The sequence below is a fragment of the Taudactylus pleione genome, unplaced genomic scaffold (genome assembly GCF_031769625.1).
Source record: "Taudactylus pleione unplaced genomic scaffold, aTauple2 ptg000282l, whole genome shotgun sequence".
Taxonomy (NCBI): Eukaryota; Metazoa; Chordata; class Amphibia; order Anura; family Myobatrachidae; genus Taudactylus; species Taudactylus pleione.
This window is the reverse complement of record NW_028284684.1, coordinates 14,032,555-14,049,945: the sequence shown is the minus strand read 5'-3', so window position 1 is coordinate 14,049,945 and position 17,391 is coordinate 14,032,555. Positions and strand designations below refer to the sequence as shown.

At 38.7% G+C, this 17,391-nt stretch overlaps 3 non-coding genes across 3 annotated transcripts; all 3 read right to left on the bottom strand.

The window, feature by feature from the left end:
• Positions 1-10,780: 10,780 nt before the first annotated feature.
• Positions 10,781-10,852, bottom strand: TRNAD-GUC (transfer RNA aspartic acid (anticodon GUC)). Its single transcript has one exon. It is a non-coding gene; the product is annotated as a tRNA-Asp (tRNA).
• Positions 10,853-13,723: 2,871 nt separating this feature from the next.
• Positions 13,724-13,795, bottom strand: TRNAD-GUC (transfer RNA aspartic acid (anticodon GUC)). Its single transcript has one exon. It is a non-coding gene; the product is annotated as a tRNA-Asp (tRNA).
• A 1,979-nt stretch (positions 13,796-15,774) lies between these two features.
• On the bottom strand, positions 15,775-15,846 carry TRNAD-GUC (transfer RNA aspartic acid (anticodon GUC)). Its single transcript has one exon. It is a non-coding gene; the product is annotated as a tRNA-Asp (tRNA).
• Positions 15,847-17,391: the final 1,545 nt, after the last annotated feature.

Below are 17,391 nucleotides of genomic sequence, written 5' to 3'. Positions count from 1 at the left end.
CATTTTCTGGATATTCTATACCATACAATTTTAATACATGGGAATCCTGAATATAAAGTCCAATAAATGCTGGATTTGCCATGTTGTACATGTTCTAAGCAATATCTTTTAGATTATAGCTGATATAGGGCCTGATTCAGAGCCGCTTGCTGCTAGTGAGTGCTTGCTCAGAATAAGGGCATTTTTTTTGGATTGTATTTGTTTGTTTTTTTCTTTCATCAGGCTGCTCGCTAAGCTGTGGGTGACCTCCCACAGCATTTGCGAGTGGCCTGGAGCCCATCGCGATTATCGTGACCATCAGGCTTGCGAGGAGACCCTGTGGAAGGGTCAGAGCTCTCACAAGCTTGAGAAAACTTCCTGCTCTAATAGAACAGGAAGTCCACTACTAACATCACTAGTGATGTCAGTAGGGCCACCCACAAACACCAGGCATTCCTAAGGGAATGCCTGCATTTGTGCAGCCACCCCCCCCTCCCCGCAAGCAAAACGCGGCGAGTTATCAATCAACATTGACAGCTGCTCCGTCTTGTAGCTAGACCCATATCGATGGAGCAGCCATCGCTGGACGGATCTTGTGCATGCACATGCCGGAGGCGGCGCATGGGTAGTGGGGGACCGTCGAACCACTTACGAGCGTTGTGCACTTGCGAGTGTGTCTGAATCAGGCCCATAGTCCTTAGGAAAATTTTTGGGTGCTTGCCAAAGACATGTAAATGAAGTACTTGTTAAAACATAAAATACATTCTACTAACCATTGCAAAATGGAATTTGGGTCTTGAGGACCAACCTCATGGAGTTGGGCTTAGACAGCACAATAAAATTGCTTGAGAAGTTACTTGTCCTATACTGTTCTTGAGAATGGGGCCCAGCAATGTGGTCTTTCAATGCTAGAAATGTCAAAATAATTCTGAATGTTGTAGTTTGATGTCCTAGAAAATGTGTGCAGTTTTCATTCCAAAAGTGGCATACACCAATGGGCCAACCTCCTTGCCTATATTTTATTTCTACATAAAAAAATGTAAGTATGTATAAACCTTCCCAAAATACAAAACCATTCTGATTTATTCCATAGCCACCTAACGCCAACAAATGGTTATAGAAGTATATCATTACAGTTGGTACATTTTGTTTTCTCTATCTGCTATTCCATTTGTATGGATCTATGAGGGTTTCCTTTAAGTACACATCTCAATATATTAAAGTTTGGGTTGTTATTTATGCATGCCATAACATTTGTATTATTATTTTTCCACAGGAAATCCCTGGACTGAGATGTTCTAGGATTTTACTGTTGATTTGCCAGTGTTTATAGGTATTTCTATGAATTGATTTATGGTTGACCATTTCTGATGCTTGATTGTATATTTAGTAATTCAAGATCCTTTAAAAAGCTCAAATGAATTTAGCAAAACCCATTACCCCTTATCAACTTTTTTATAATTAGAATTTGCTTAGAAATCCTTGAATGGCTAAAAGACTATTATGCTAGAGACCAATGGTAGCTCTGCATGAGGAATATTAAACTACAAATCTCTTCTGCTAAATTATGCCCAAATTATGTGAATGCTATAAAAATTGATAATTTATTCTATTATTCAGCTACTGTTTCCAACTTAATTAAAAAAAAAATATATATATATATTCACTCTTCTTTTAAGGCACCAATAAATATCTTTGCATTTTCTGGATATTCTATACCATACAATTTTAATACATGGGAATCCTGAATATAAAGTCCAATAAATGCTGGATTTGCCATGTTGTACATGTTCTAAGCAATATCTTTTAGATTATAGCTGATATAGGGCCTGATTCAGAGCCGCTTGCTGCTAGTGAGTGCTTGCTCAGAATAAGGGCATTTTTTTATGTTTTGTATTTGTTTTTTCTTTCATCAGGCCGCTCGCTAAGCTGTGGGCGACTACCCACAGCTTTTGCGAGTGGCCTGGAGCCCATCGCGATTATCGTGACCATCAGGCTTGCGAGGAGACCCTGTGGAAGGGTCTGAGCTCTCACAAGCCCGAGTAAACTTCCTGCTCTAATAGAACAGGAAGTCCACTACTGACATCACAAGTGATGTCAGTAGGGCCACCCACAAACACCAGGCGTTCCTAAGGGAATGCCTGCATTTGTGCAGCCACCGCCCCTCCCCGCATACAAAACGTGGTGAGTTATCAATCAACATTGACAGCCGCTCCGTCTTGTAGCTAGACCCATATCGATGGAGCAGCCGTCGCTGGACGGATCTTGCGCATGCACACGCCGGAGGCGGCGCATGGGTAGTGGGGGACCGTCGAATCACTTACGAGTGTTGTGCGCTTGCGAGTGTGTCTGAATCAGGCCCATAGTCCTTAGGAACATTTTTGGGTGCTTGCCAAAGACATGTAAATGAAGTGCTTGTTAAAAATTTAAATCAATTCTACTAACCATTGCAAAATGGAATTTGGGTCTTGAGGACCCACCTCATGGAGTTGGGCTTAGACAGCACAAGAAAATTGCTTGAGAAGTTACTTGACCTATACTGTTCTTGAGAATGGGGCCTAACAATGTGGTCTTTCAATGCTAGAAATGTCAAAATAATTCTGAATGTTGTAGGTTGATGTCCTAGAAAATGTGTGCAGTTTTCATTCCAAAAAGTGGCATACACCAATATGCCAACCTCCTTGCCTATATTTTATTTCTATATATAAAAATGTAAGTATGTATAAACCTTCCCAAAATACCAAACCATTCTGATTTATTCTATAGCCATCTAACGCCAACAAATGGTAATAGAAGTATATCATTACAGTTGGTACATTTTGTTTTCTCTATCTGCTATTCCATTTGTATGGATCTATGAGGGTTTCCTTTAAGTACACATCTCAATATATTATAGTTTGGGTTGTTATTTATGCATGCCATAACATTTGTATTATTATTTTTCCACTGTGTCTGAAATGGAATATTGGAGAAATAAAAGTTATAGCCTCCCCGTTGGGGAATTGAACCCCGGTCTCCCGCGTGACAGGCGAGGATACTCACCACTATACTAACAAGGATCAGCTGTGTGCTGTGATTTCTGGTCCAGTCCAGAAAAGTGATTTTCAACTAAGAGTTGTTATAATTTCCTTGGGTAATGAAAATGATTGAAATCATTTATACATCAATTTGTTAGTGTACTCTTTCACCATATATCAGATCCATGTCGATTCTTCTGCATCATGAGCTAGGTCAAATGCTTATAGAAATTGCCCCAGCTATCATTTTCTTACTCTACCCATGTCCGATAATCCCTGGACTGAGATGTTCTAGGATTTTACTGTTGATTTGCCAGTGTTTATAGGTATTTCTATGAATTGATTTATGGTTGACCATTTCTGATGCTTGATTGTATATTTAGTAATTCAAGATCTTTTAAAAAGCTCAAATGAATTTAGCAATACCCATTACCCCTTATCAACTTTTTTCTAATTAGAATTTGCTTAGAAATCCTTGAATGGCTAAAAGACTATTATGCTAGAGACCAATGGTAGCTCTGCATGAGGAATATTAAACTCCAAATCTCTTCTGCTAAATTATGCCCAAATTATGTGAATGCTATAAAAATTGATAATTTATTCTATTATTCAGCTACAGTTTCCAACTTAATTAAAAAAATAAAAATAATATATATATATATATATATATATATATATTCAAACTTCTTTTAAGGCACCAATAAATATCTATGCATTTTCTGGATATTCTATACCATACAATTTTAATACATGGGAATCCTGAATATAAAGTCCAATAAATGCTGGATTTGCCATGTTGTACATGTTCTAAGCAATATCTTTTAGATTATATCTGATATAGGGCCTGATTCAGAGCTGCTTGCTGCTAGTGAGTGCTTGCTCAGAATAAGGGCATTTTTTTTTGTTTGTATTTGTTTTTTTTTTTCTTTCATCAGGCCGCTCGCTAAGCTGTGGGTGACCTCCCACAGCATTTGCGAGTGGCCTGGAGCCCATCGTGATTATCGTGACCATCAGGCTTGCGAGGAGACCCTGTGAAAGGGTCTGAGCTCTCACAAGCCCGAGTAAACTTCCTGCTCTAATAGATCAGGAAGTCCACTATTAACATCACTAGTGATGTCAGTAGGGCCACCCACAAACACCAGGTGTTCCCAAGGGAATGCCTGCATTTGTGCAGCCACCCCCCCCTCCCCGCATACAAAACACGGCGAGTTATCAATCAACATTGACAGCCGCTCCGACTTGTAGCTAGACCCATATCGATGGAGCAGCCGTCGCTGGATGGATCTTGCGCATGCACAAGCCAGAGGCGGCGCATGGGTAGTGGGGGACCGTCGAACCACTTACGAGTGTTGTGCGCTTGCGAGTGTTTCTGAATCAGGCCCATAGTCCTTAGGAAAATTTTTGGGTGCTTGCCAAAGACATGTAAATGAAGTGCTTGTTAAAAAATAAAATCCATTCTACCAACCATTGCAAAATGGAATTTGGGTCTTGAGGACCAACCTCATGGAGTTGGGCTTAGACAGCACAAGAAAATTGCTTGAGAAGTTACTTGACCTATACTGTTCTTGAGAATGGGGCCCAGCAATGTGGTATTTCAATGCTAGAAATGTCAAAATAATTCTGAATGTTGTAGTTTGATGTCCTAGAAAATGTGTGCAGTTTTCATTCCAAAAAGTGGCATACACCAATATGCCAACCTCCTTGCCTATATTTTATTTCTACATATAAAAATGTAAGTATGTATAAACCTTCCCAAAATACCAAACCATTCTGATTTATTCCATAGCCACCTAACGCCAACAAATGGTAATAGAAGTATATCATTACAGTTGGTACATTTTGTTTTCTCTATCTGCTATTCCATTTGTATGGATCTATGAGGGTTTCCTTTAAGTACACATCTCAATATATTATAGTTTGGGTTGTTATTTATGCATGCCATAACATTTGTATTATTATTTTTCCACTGTGTCTGAAATGGAATATTGGAGAAATAAAAGTTATAGCCTCCCCGTCGGGGAATTGAACCCCGGTCTCCCACGTGACAGGGGGGGATACTCACCACTATACTAACGAGGATCAGCTGTGTGCTGTGATTTCTGGTGAATCCAGAAAAGTGATTTTCAACTAAGAGTTGTTTTAATTTCCTTGGGTAATGAAAATGATTGAAATCATTTATACATCAATTTGTTAGTGTACTCTTTCACCATATATCAGATCCATGTCGATTCTTCTGCATCATGAGCTAGGTCAAATGCTTATAGAAATTGCCCCAGCTATCATTTTCTTACTCTACCCATGTCTGATAATCCCTGGACTGAGATGTTCTAGGATTTTACTGTTGATTTGCCAGTGTTTATAGGTATTTCTATGAATTGATCTATGGTTGACCATTTCTGATGCTTGATTGTATATTTAGTAATTCAAGATCCTTTAAAAAGCTCAAATGAATTTTGAAAAACCCATTACCCCTTATCAACTTTTTTCTAATTGGAATTTGCATAGAAATCCTTGAATGGCTAAAAGACTATTATGCTAGAGACCAATGGTAGCTCTGCATGAGGTATATTAAACTCCAAATCTCTTCTGCTAAATTATGCCCAAATTATGTGAATGCTATAAAAATTGATAATTTATTCTATTATTCAGCTACAGTTTCCAACTTAATAAAAAAAAAAAATATATATATATATATATATATATATATATATATATATATATTCAATCTTCTTTTAAGGCACCAATAAATATCTGTGCATTTTCTGGATATTCTATACCATACAATTTTAATACATGGGAATCCTGAATATAAAGTCCAATAAATGCTGGATTTGCCATGTTGTACATGTTCTAAGCAATATCTTTTAGATTATATCTGATATAGGGCCTGATTCAGAGCCGCTTGCTGCTAGTGAGTGCTTGCTCAGAATAAGGGCGTTTTTTTTTGTTTGTATTTGTTTGTTTTTTTCTTTCATCAGGCCACTCGCTAAGCTGTGGGTGACCCATATCGATGGAGCTGCCGTCGCTGGACGGATCTTGCGCATGCACATGCCGGAGGCGGCGCATGGGTAGTGGGGGACCGTCGAACCACTTACGAGTGTTGTGCGCTTGCGAGTGTGTCTGAATCAGGCCCATAGTCCTTAGGAAAATTTTAATACATGGGAATCCTGAATACCATACAATTTTAATACATGGGAATCCTGAATATAAAGTCCAATAAATGCTGGATTTGCCATGTTGTACATGTTCTAAGCAATTTCTTTTAGATTATATCTGATATAGGGCCTGATTCAGAGCCGCTTGCTGCTAGTGAGTGCTTGCTCAGAATAAGGGCGTTTTTTTTTGTTTGTATTTGTTTGTTTTTTTCTTTCATCAGGCCACTCGCTAAGCTGTAGCTAGACCCATATCGATGGAGCTGCCGTCGCTGGACGGATCTTGCGCATGCACATGCCGGAGGCGGCGCATGGGTAGTGGGGGACCGTCGAACCACTTACGAGTGTTGTGCGCTTGCGAGTGTGTCTGAATCAAATGGAATAGCAGATAGAGAAAACAAAATGTACCAACTGTAATGATATACTTCTATTCCATTTGTATTGATCTATGAGGGTTTCCTTTAAGTACACATCTCAATATATTATAGTTTGGGTTGTTATTTATGCATGCCATAACATTTGTATTATTATTTTTCCACTGTGTCTGAAATGGAATATTGGAGAAATAAAAGTTATAGCCTCCCCGTTGGGGAATTGAACCCCGGTCTCCCACGTGACAGGCGGGGATACTCACCACTATACTAACGAGGATCAGCTGTGTGCTGTGATTTCTGGTGAATCCAGAAAAGTGATTTTCAACTAAGAGTTGTTTTAATTTCCTTGGGTAATGAAAATGATTGAAATCATTTTGTCATCAATTTGTTAGTGTACTCTTTCACCATATATCAGATCCATGTCGATTCTTCTGCATCATGAGCTAGGTCAAATGCTTATAGAAATTGCCCCAGCTATCATTTTCTTACTCTACCCATGTCTGATAATCCCTGGACTGAGATGTTCTAGGATTTTACTGTTGATTTGCCAGTGTTTATAGGTATTTCTATGAATTGATCTATGGTTGACCATTTCTGATGCTTGATTGTATATTTAGTAATTCAAGATCCTTTAAAAAGCTCAAATGAATTTTGAAAAACCCATTACCCCTTATCAACTTTTTTCTAATTGGAATTTGCTTAGAAATCCTTGAATGGCTAAAAGACTATTATGCTAGAGACCAATGGTAGCTCTGCATGAGGAATATTAAACTCCAAATCTCTTCTGCTAAATTATGCCCAAATTATGTGAATGCTATAAAAATTGATAATTTATTCTATTATTCAGCTACAGTTTCCAACTTAATAAAAAAAAAAAATATATATATATATATATATATATATATATTCAATCTTCTTTTAAGGCACCAATAAATATCTGTGCATTTTCTGGATATTCTATACCATACAATTTTAATACATGGGAATCCAGAATATAAAGTCCAATAAATGCTGGATTTGCCATGTTGTACATGTTCTAAGCAATATCTTTTAGATTATATCTGATATAGGGCCTGATTCAGAGCCGCTTGCTGCTAGTGAGTGCTTGCTCAGAATAAGGGCGGTTTTTTTTGTTTGTATTTGTTTGTTTTTTTCTTTCATCAGGCCACTCGCTAAGCTGTGGGTGACCTCCCACAGCATTTGCGAGTGGCCTGGAGCCCATCACGATTATCGTGACCATCAGGCTTGCGAGGAGACCCTGTGGAAGGGTCTGAGCTCTCACAAGCCCGAGTAAACTTCCTGCTCTAATAGAACAGGAAGTACACTACTGACATCACTAGTGATGTCAGTAGGGCCAACCACAAACACCAGGTGTTCCTAAGGGAATGCCTGCATTTGTGCAGCCACCCCCCCCTCCCCGCATACAAAACTCGGCGAGTTATCAATCAACATTGACAGCCGCTCCGTCTTGTAGCTAGACCCATATCAATGGAGCAGCCGTCGCTGGATGGATCTTGAGCATGCACAAGCCGGAGGCGGCACATGGGTAGTGGGGGTCCGTCGAACCACTTACGAGCATTGTGCGCTTGCGAGTGTGTCTGAATCAGGCCCATAGTCCTTAGGAAAATTTTTGGGTGCTTGCCAAAGACATGTAAATGAAGTGCTTGTTAAAAAATAAAATCCATTCTACTAACCATTGCAAAATGGAATTTCGGTCTTGAGGACCCACCTCATGGAGTTGGGGTTAGACAGCACAAGAAAATTGCTTGAGAAGTTACTTGACCTATACTGTTCTTGATAATGGGGCCCAAAAATGTGGTCTTTCAATGCTAGAAATGTTAAAATAATTCTGAATGTTGTAGTTTGATGTCCTAGAAAATGTGTGCAGTTTTCATTCCAAAAGTGGCATACACCAATAAGCCAACCTCCTTGCCTATATTTTATTTCTACATCTAAAAATGTAAGTATGTATAAACCTCCCCAAAATACCAAACCATTCTGATTTATTCCATAGCCACCTAACGCCAACAAATGGTAATAGAAGTATATCATTACAGTTGGTACATTTTGTTTTCTCTATCTGCTATTCCATTTGTATGGATCTATGAGGGTTTCCTTTAAGTACACATCTCAATATATTATAGTTTGGGTTGTTATTTATGCATGCCATAACATTTGTATTATTATTTTTCCACTGTGTCTGAAATGGAATATTGGAGAAATAAAAGTTATAGCCTCCCCGTCGGGGAATTGAACCCCAGTCTCCCGCGTGACACGCGGGGATACTCACCACTATACTAACGAGGATCAGCTGTGTGCTGTGATTTCTGGTCCAGTCCAGAAAAGTGATTTTCAACTAAGAGTTGTTATAATTTCTTGGGTAATGAAAATGATTGAAATCATTTATACATCAATTTGTTAGTGTACTCTTTCACCATATATCAGATCCATGTCGATTCTTCTGCATCATGAGCTAGGTCAAATGCTTATAGAAATTGCCCCAGCTATCATTTTCTTACTCTACCCATGTCCGATAATCCCTGGACTGAGATGTTCTAGGATTTTACTGTTGATTTGGCAGTGTTTATAGGTATTTCTATGAATTGATTTATGGTTGACCATTTCTGATGCTTGATTGTATATTTAGTAATTCAAGATCCTTTAAAAAGCTCAAATGAATTTAGCAAAACCCATTACCCCTTATCAACTTTTTTCTAATTAGAATTTGCTTAGAAATCCTTGAATGGCTAAAAGACTATTATGCTAGAGACCAATGGTAGCTCTGCATGAGGAATATTAAACTCCAAATCTCTTCTGCTAAATTATGCCCAAATTATGTGAATGCTATAAAAATTGATAATTTATTCTATTATTCAGCTACTGTTTCCAATTTAATTTAAAAAAAAAATATATATATATATATATATATATATTCACTCTTCTTTTAAGGCACCAATAAATATCTATGCATTTTCTGGATATTCTATACCATACAATTTTAATACATGGGAATCCTGAATATAAAGTCCAATAAATGCTGGATTTGCCATGTTGTACATGTTCTAAGCAATATCTTTTAGATTATAGCTGATATAGGGCCTGTTTCAGAGCCGCTTGCTGCTAGTGAGTGCTTGCTCAGAATAAGGGCGGTTTTTTATGTTTTGTATTTGTTTTTTTCTTTCATCAGGCCGCTCGCTAAGCTGTGGGTGACTACCCACAGCTTTTGCGAGTGGCCTGGAGCCCATCGCGATTATCGTGACCATCAGGCTTGCGAGGAGACCCTGTGGAAGGGTCTGAGCTCTCACAAGCCCGAGTAACCTTCCTGCTCTAATAGAACAGGAAGTCCACTACCGACATCACTAGTGATATCAGTAGGGCCACCCACAAACACCAGGCATTCCTAAGGGAATGCCTGCATTTGTGCAGCCACCCCCCCCTCCCCGCATACAAAATGCAGTGAGTTATCAATCAACATTGACAGCCGCTCCGTCTTGTAGCTAGACCCATATCGATGGAGCTGCTGTCGCTGGACGGATCTTGCGCATGCACATGCCGGAGGCGGCGCTTGGGTAGTGGGGGACCGTCGAACCACTTACGAGTGTTGTGCGCTTGCTAGTGTTTCTGAATCAGGCCCATAGTCCTTAGGAAAATTTTTGGGTGCTTGCCAAAGACATGTAAATGAAGTGCTTGTTAAAAAATAAAATCCATTCTACTAACCATTGCAAAATGGAATTTGGGTCTTGAGGACCCACCTCATGGAGTTGGGCTTAGACAGCACAGGAAAATTGCTTGAGAAGTTACTTGACCTATACTGTTCTTGAGAATGGGGCCCAACAATGCGGTCTTTCAATGCTAGAAATGTCAAAATAATTCTGAATGTTGTAGTTTGATGTCCTAGAAAATGTGTGCAGTTTTCATTCCAAAAAGTGGCATACACCAATATGCCAACATCCTTGCCTATATTTTATTTCTACATATAAAAATGTAAGTATGTATAAACCTTCCCAAAATTCCAAACCATTCTGATTTATTCTATAGCCACCGAACGCCAACAAATGGTAATAGAAGTATATCATTACAGTTGGTACATTTTGTTTTCTCTATCTGCTATTCCATTTGTATGGATCTATGAGGGTTTCCTTTAAGTACACATCTCAATATATTATAGTTTGGGTTGTTATTTATGCATGCCATAACATTTGTATTATTATTTTCCACTTTGTCTGAAATGGAATATTGGAGAAATAAAAGTTATAGCCTCCCCATCGGGGAATTGAACCCCGGTCTCCCGCGTGACAGGCGGGGATACTCACCACTATACTAACGAGGATCAGCTGTGTGCTGCGATTTCTGGTCCAGTCCAGAAAAGTGATTTTCAACTAAGAGTTGTTATAATTTGCTTGGGTAATGAAAATTATTGAAATCATTTATACATCAATTTGTTAGTGTACTCTTTCACAATATATCAGATCCATGTCGATTCTTCTGCATCATGAGCTAGGTCAAATGCTTATAGAAATTGCCCCAGCTATCATTTTCTTACTCTACCCAAGTCTGATAATCCCTGGACTGAGATGTTCTAGGATTTTACTGTTGATTTGCCAGTGTTTATAGGTATTTCTATGAATTGATCTATGGTTGACCATTTCTGATGCTTGATTGTATATTTAGTAATTCAAGATCCTTTAAAAAGCTCAAATGAATTTTGAAAAACCCATTACCCCTTATCAACTTTTTTATAATTAGAATTTGCTTAGAAATCCTGGAATGGCTAAAAGACTATTATGCTAGAGACCAATGGTAGCTCTGCATGAGGAATATTAAACTCCAAATCTCTTCTGCTAAATTATGCCCAAATTATGTGAATGCTATAAAAATTGATAATTTATTCTATTATTCAGCTACAGTTTCCAACTTAATTAAAAAAAATAAAAAAAAAAATATATATATATATATATATATATATTCAATCTTCTTTTAAGGCACCAATAAATATCTGTGCATTTTCTGGATATTCTATACCATACAATTTTAATACATGGGAATCCTGAATATAAAGACCAATAAATGCTGGATTTGCCATGTTGTACATGTTCTAAGCAATATCTTTTAGATTATATCTGATATAGGGCCTGATTCAGAGCCGCTTGCTGCTAGTGAGTGCTTGCTCAGAATAAGGGCGTTTTTTTTTGTTTGTATTTGTTTGTTTTTTTCTTTCATCAGGCCGCTCGCTAAGCTGTGGGTGACCTCCCACAGCATTTGCGAGTGGCCTGGAGCCCATCGAGATTATCGTGACCATCAGGCTTGCGAGGAGACCCTGTGGAAGGGTCTGAGCTCTCACAAGCCCGAGTAAACTTCCTGCTCTAATAGAACAGGAAGTACACTACTGACATCACTAGTGATGTCAGTAGGGCCACCCACAAACACCAGGTGTTCCTAAGGGAATGCCTGCATTTGTGCAGCCACCCCCCCCTCCCCGCATACAAAACACGGCGAGTTATCAACATTGACAGCCGCTCCGTCTTGTAGCTAGACCCATATCGATGGAGCAGCCGTCGCTGGATGGATCTTGAGCAAGCACAAGCCAGAGGCGGCACATGGGTAGTGGGGGACCGTCGAACCACTTACGAGCATTGTGCGCTTGCGAGTGTGTCTGAATCAGGCCCATAGTCCTTAGGAAAATTTTTGGGTGCTTGCCAAAGACATGTAAATGAAGTGCTTGTTAAAAAATAAAATCCATTCTACTAACCATTGCAAAATGGAATTTGGGTCTTGAGGACCCACCTCATGGAGTTGGGCTTAGACAGCACAAGAAAATTGCTTGAGAAGTTACTTGACCTATACTGTTCTTGAGAATGGGGCCCAGCAATGTGGTCTTTCAATGCTAGAAATGTCAAAATAATTCTGAATGTTGTAGTTTGATGTCCTAGAAAATGTGTGCAGTTTTCATTCCAAAAAGTGGCATACACCAATATGCCAACCTCCTTGCCTATATTTTATTTCTACATATAAAAATGTAAGTATGTATAAACCTTCCCAAAATACCAAACCATTCTGATTTATTCCATAGCCACCTAATGCCAACAAATGGTAATAGAAGTATATCATTACAGTTGGTACATTTTGTTTTCTCTATCTGCTATTCCATTTGTATGGATCTATGAGGGTTTCCTTTAAGTACACATCTCAATATATTATAGTTTGGGTTGTTATTTATGCATGCCATAACATTTGTATTATTATTTTTCCACTGTGTCTGAAATGGAATATTGGAGAAATAAAAGTTATAGCCTCCCCGTCAGGAAATTGAACCCCGGTCTCCCGCGTGACAGGCGGGGATACTCACGACTATACTAACGAGGATCAGCTGTTTGCTGTGGTTTCTGGTCCAGTCCAGAAAAGTGATTTTCAACTAAGAGTTGTTATAATTTCCTTGGGTAATGAAAATGATTGAAATCATTTATACATCAATTTGTTAGTGTACTCTTTCACCATATATCAGATCCATGTCGATTCTTCTGCATCATGAGCTAGGTCAAATGCTTATAGAAATTGCCCCAGCTATCATTTTCTGAATCAGGCCCATAGTCCTTAGGAAAATTTTTGGGTGCTAGCCAAAGACATGTAAATGAAGTGCTTGTTAAAAAATAAAATCAATTCTACTAACCATTGCTAAATGGAATTTGGGTCTTGGGGACCCACCTCATGGAGTTGGGCTTAGACAGCACAAGAAAATTGCTTGAGACGTTACTTGACCTATACTGTTCTTGAGAATGGGGCCCAGCAATGTGGTCTTTCAATGCTAGAAATGTCAAAATAATTCTGAATGTTGTAGTTTGATGTCCTAGAAAATGTGTGCAGTTTTCATTCCAAAAAGTGGCATACACCAATATGCCAACCTCCTTGCCTATATTTTATTTCTACATATAAAAATGTAAGTATGTATAAACCTTCCCAAAATACCAAACCATTCTGATTTATTCCATAGCCACCTAACACCAACAAATGGTAATAGAAGTATATCATTACAGTTGGTACATTTTGTTTTCTCTATCTGCTATTCCATTTCTATGAGGGTTTCCTTTAAGTACACATCTCAATATATTATAGTTTGGGTTGTTATTTATGCATGCCATAACATTTGTATTATTATTTTTCCACTGTGTCTGAAATGGAATATTGGAGAAATAAAAGTTATAGCCTCCCCGTCGGGGAATTGAACCCCGGTCTCCCACGTGACAGGCGGGGATACTCACCACTATACTAACGAGGATCAGCTGTGTGCTGTGATTTCTGGTGAATCCAGAAAAGTGATTTTCAACTAAGAGTTGTTTTAATTTCCTTGGGTAATGAAAATGATTGAAATCATTTATACATAAATTTGTTAGTGTACTCTTTCACCATATATCAGATCCATTTCGATTCTTCTGCATCATGAGCTAGGTCAAATGCTTATAGAAATTGCCCCAGCTATCATTTTCTTACTCTACCCATGTCTGATAATCCCTGGACTGAGATGTTCTAGGATTTTACTGTTGATTTGACAGTGTTTATAGGTATTTCTATGAATTGATCTATGGTTGACCATTTCTGATGCTTGATTGTATATTTAGTAATTCAAGATCCTTTAAAAAGCTCAAATGAATTTTGAAAAACCCATTACCCCTTATCAACTTTTTTCTAATTAGAATTTGCTTAGAAATCCTTGAATGGCTAAAAGACTATTATGCTAGAGACCAATGGTAGCTCTGCATGAGGAATATTAAACTCCAAATCTCTTCTGCTAAATTATGCCCAAATTATGTCAATGCTATAAAAATTGATAATTTATTCTATTATTCAGCTACAGTTTCCTACTTAATTAAAAAAAAAAAAAAAAAAAAATATATATATATATATATATATATATATATATATATATATTCAATCTTCTTTTAAGGCACCAATAAATATCTGTGCATTTTCTGGATATTCTATACCATACAATTTTAATACATGGGAATCCTGAATATAAAGTCCAATAAATGCTGGATTTGCCATGTTGTACATGTTCTAAGCAATATCTTTTAGATTATATCTGATATAGGGCCTGATTCAGAGCCGCTTGCTGCTAGTGAGTGCTTGCTCAGAATAAGGGCGTTTTTTTTTGTTTGTATTTGTTTGTTTTTTTCTTTCATCAGGCCGCTCGCTAAGCTGTGGGTGACCTCCCACAGCATTTGCGAGTGGCCTGGAGCCCATCGAGATTATCGTGACCATCAGGCTTGCGAGGAGACCCTGTGGAAGGGTCTGAGCTCTCACAAGCCCGAGTAAACTTCCTGCTCTAATAGAACAGGAAGTACACTACTGACATCACTAGTGATGTCAGTAGGGCCACCCACAAACACCAGGTGTTCCTAAGGGAATGCCTGCATTTGTGCAGCCACCCCCCCCTCCCCGCATACAAAACGCGGTGAGTTATCAATCAACATTGACAGCCGCTCCGTCTTGTAGCTAGACACATATCGATGGAGCAGCCGTTGCTGGATGGATCTTGAGCATGCACACGCCGGAGGCGGCGCATGGGTAGTGGGGGACCGTTGAACCACTTACGAGTGTTGCGCGCTTGCGAGTGTGTCTGAATCAGGCCCATAGTCCTTAGGAAAATTTTTGGGTGCTTGCCAAAGACATGTAAATGAAGTGCTTGTTAAAAAATAAAATCCATTCTACTAACCATTGCAAAATGGAATTTGGGTCTTGAGGACCCACGTCATGGAGTTGGGCTTAGACAGCCCAAGAAAATTGCTTGAGAAGTTACTTGACCTATACTGTTCTTGAGAATGGGGCCCAGCAATGTGGTCTTTCAATGCTAGAAATGTCAAAATAATTCTGAATGTTGTAGTTTGATATCCTAGAAAATGTGTGCAGTTTTCATTCCAAAAAGTGGCATACACCAATATGCCAACCTCCTTGCCTATATTTTATTTCTACATATAAAAATGTAAGTATGTATAAACCTCCCCAAAATACCAAACCATTCTGATCTATTCCATAGCCACCGAACGCCAGCAAATGGTAATAGAAGTATATCATTACAGTTGGTACATTTTGTTTTCTCTATCTGCTATTCCATTTGTATGGATCTATGAGGGTTTCCTTTAAGTACACATCTCAATATATTATAGTTTGGGTTGTTATTTATGCATGCCATAACATTTGTATTATTATTTTTCCACTGTGTCTGAAATGGAATACTGGAGAAATAAAAGTTATAGCCTCCCCGTCGGGGAATTGAACCCCGGTCTCCCGCGTGACAGGCGGGGATACTCACCACTATACTAACGAGGATCAGCTGTGTGCTGTGATTTCTGGTCCAGTCCAGAAAAGTGATTTTCAACTAAGAGTTGTTATAATTTCTTGGGTAATGAAAATGATTGAAATCATTTATACATCAATTTGTTAGTGTACTCTTTCACCATATATCAGATCCATGTCGATTCTTCTGCATCATGAGCTAGGTCAAATGCTTATAGAAATTGCCCCAGCTATCATTTTCTTACTCTACCCATGTCCGATAATCCCTGGACTGAAATGTTCTAGGATTTTACTGTTGATTTGCCAGTGTTTATAGGTATTTCTATGAATTGATTTATGGTTGACCATTTCTGATGCTTGATTGTATATTTAGTAATTCAAGATCCTTTAAAAAGCTCAAATGAATTTAGCAAAACCCATTACCCTTATCAACTTTTTTCTAATTAGAATTTGCTTAGAAATCCTTGAATGGCTAAAAGACTATTATGCTAGAGACCAATGGTAGCTCTGCATGAGGAATATTAAACTCCAAATCTCTTCTGCTAAATTATGCCCAAATTATGTGAATGCTATAAAAGTTGATAATTTATTCTATTATTCAGCTACTGTTTCCAACTTAATAAAAAAAAATATATATATATATATTCACTCTTCTTTTAAGGCTCCAATAAATATCTATGCATTTTCTGGATATTCTATACCATACAATTTTAATACATGGGAATCCTGAATATAAAGTCCAATAAATGCTGGATTTGCCATGTTGTACATGTTCTAAGCAATATCTTTAAGATTATAGCTGATATAGGGCCTGATTCAGAGCCGCTTGCTGCTAGTGAGTGCTTGCTCAGAATAACGGCGTTTTTTTATGTTTTGTATTTGTTTTTTTCTTTCATCAGGCTGCTCGCTAAGCTGTGGGTGACTACCCACAGCTTTTGCGAGTGGCCTGGAGCCCATCGCGATTATCATGACCATCAGGCTTGCGAGGAGACCCTGTAGAAGGGTCTGAGCTCTCACAAGCCCGAGTAAACTTCCTGCTCTAATATAACAGGAAGTCCACTACTGACATCACTAGTGATGTCAGTAGGGCCACCCACAAACACCAGGCGTTCCTACGGGAATGCCTGCATTTGTGCAGCCACCCCCCCCTCCCCGCATACAAAACACGGTGAGTTATCAATCAACATTGACAGCCGCTCCGTCTTGTAGCTAGACCCATATCGATGGAGCAGCCGTCGCTGGACGGATCTTGCGCATGCACACGCCGGAGGCGGCGCATGGGTAGTGGGGGACCGTCGAACCACTTACGAGTGTTGTGCGCTTGCGAGTGTGTCTGAATCAGGCCCATAGTCCTTAGGAAAATTTTTGGGTGCTTGCCAAAGAAATGTAAATGAAGTGCTTGTTAAAAAATAAAATCCATTCTACTAACCATTGCAAAATGGAATTTGGGTCTTGAGGACCCACCTCATGGAGTTGGGCTTAGACAGCACAAGAAAATTGCTTGAGAAGTTACTTGACCTATACTGTTCTTGAGAATGGGGCCCAGCAATGTGGTCTTTCAATGCTAGAAATGTCAAA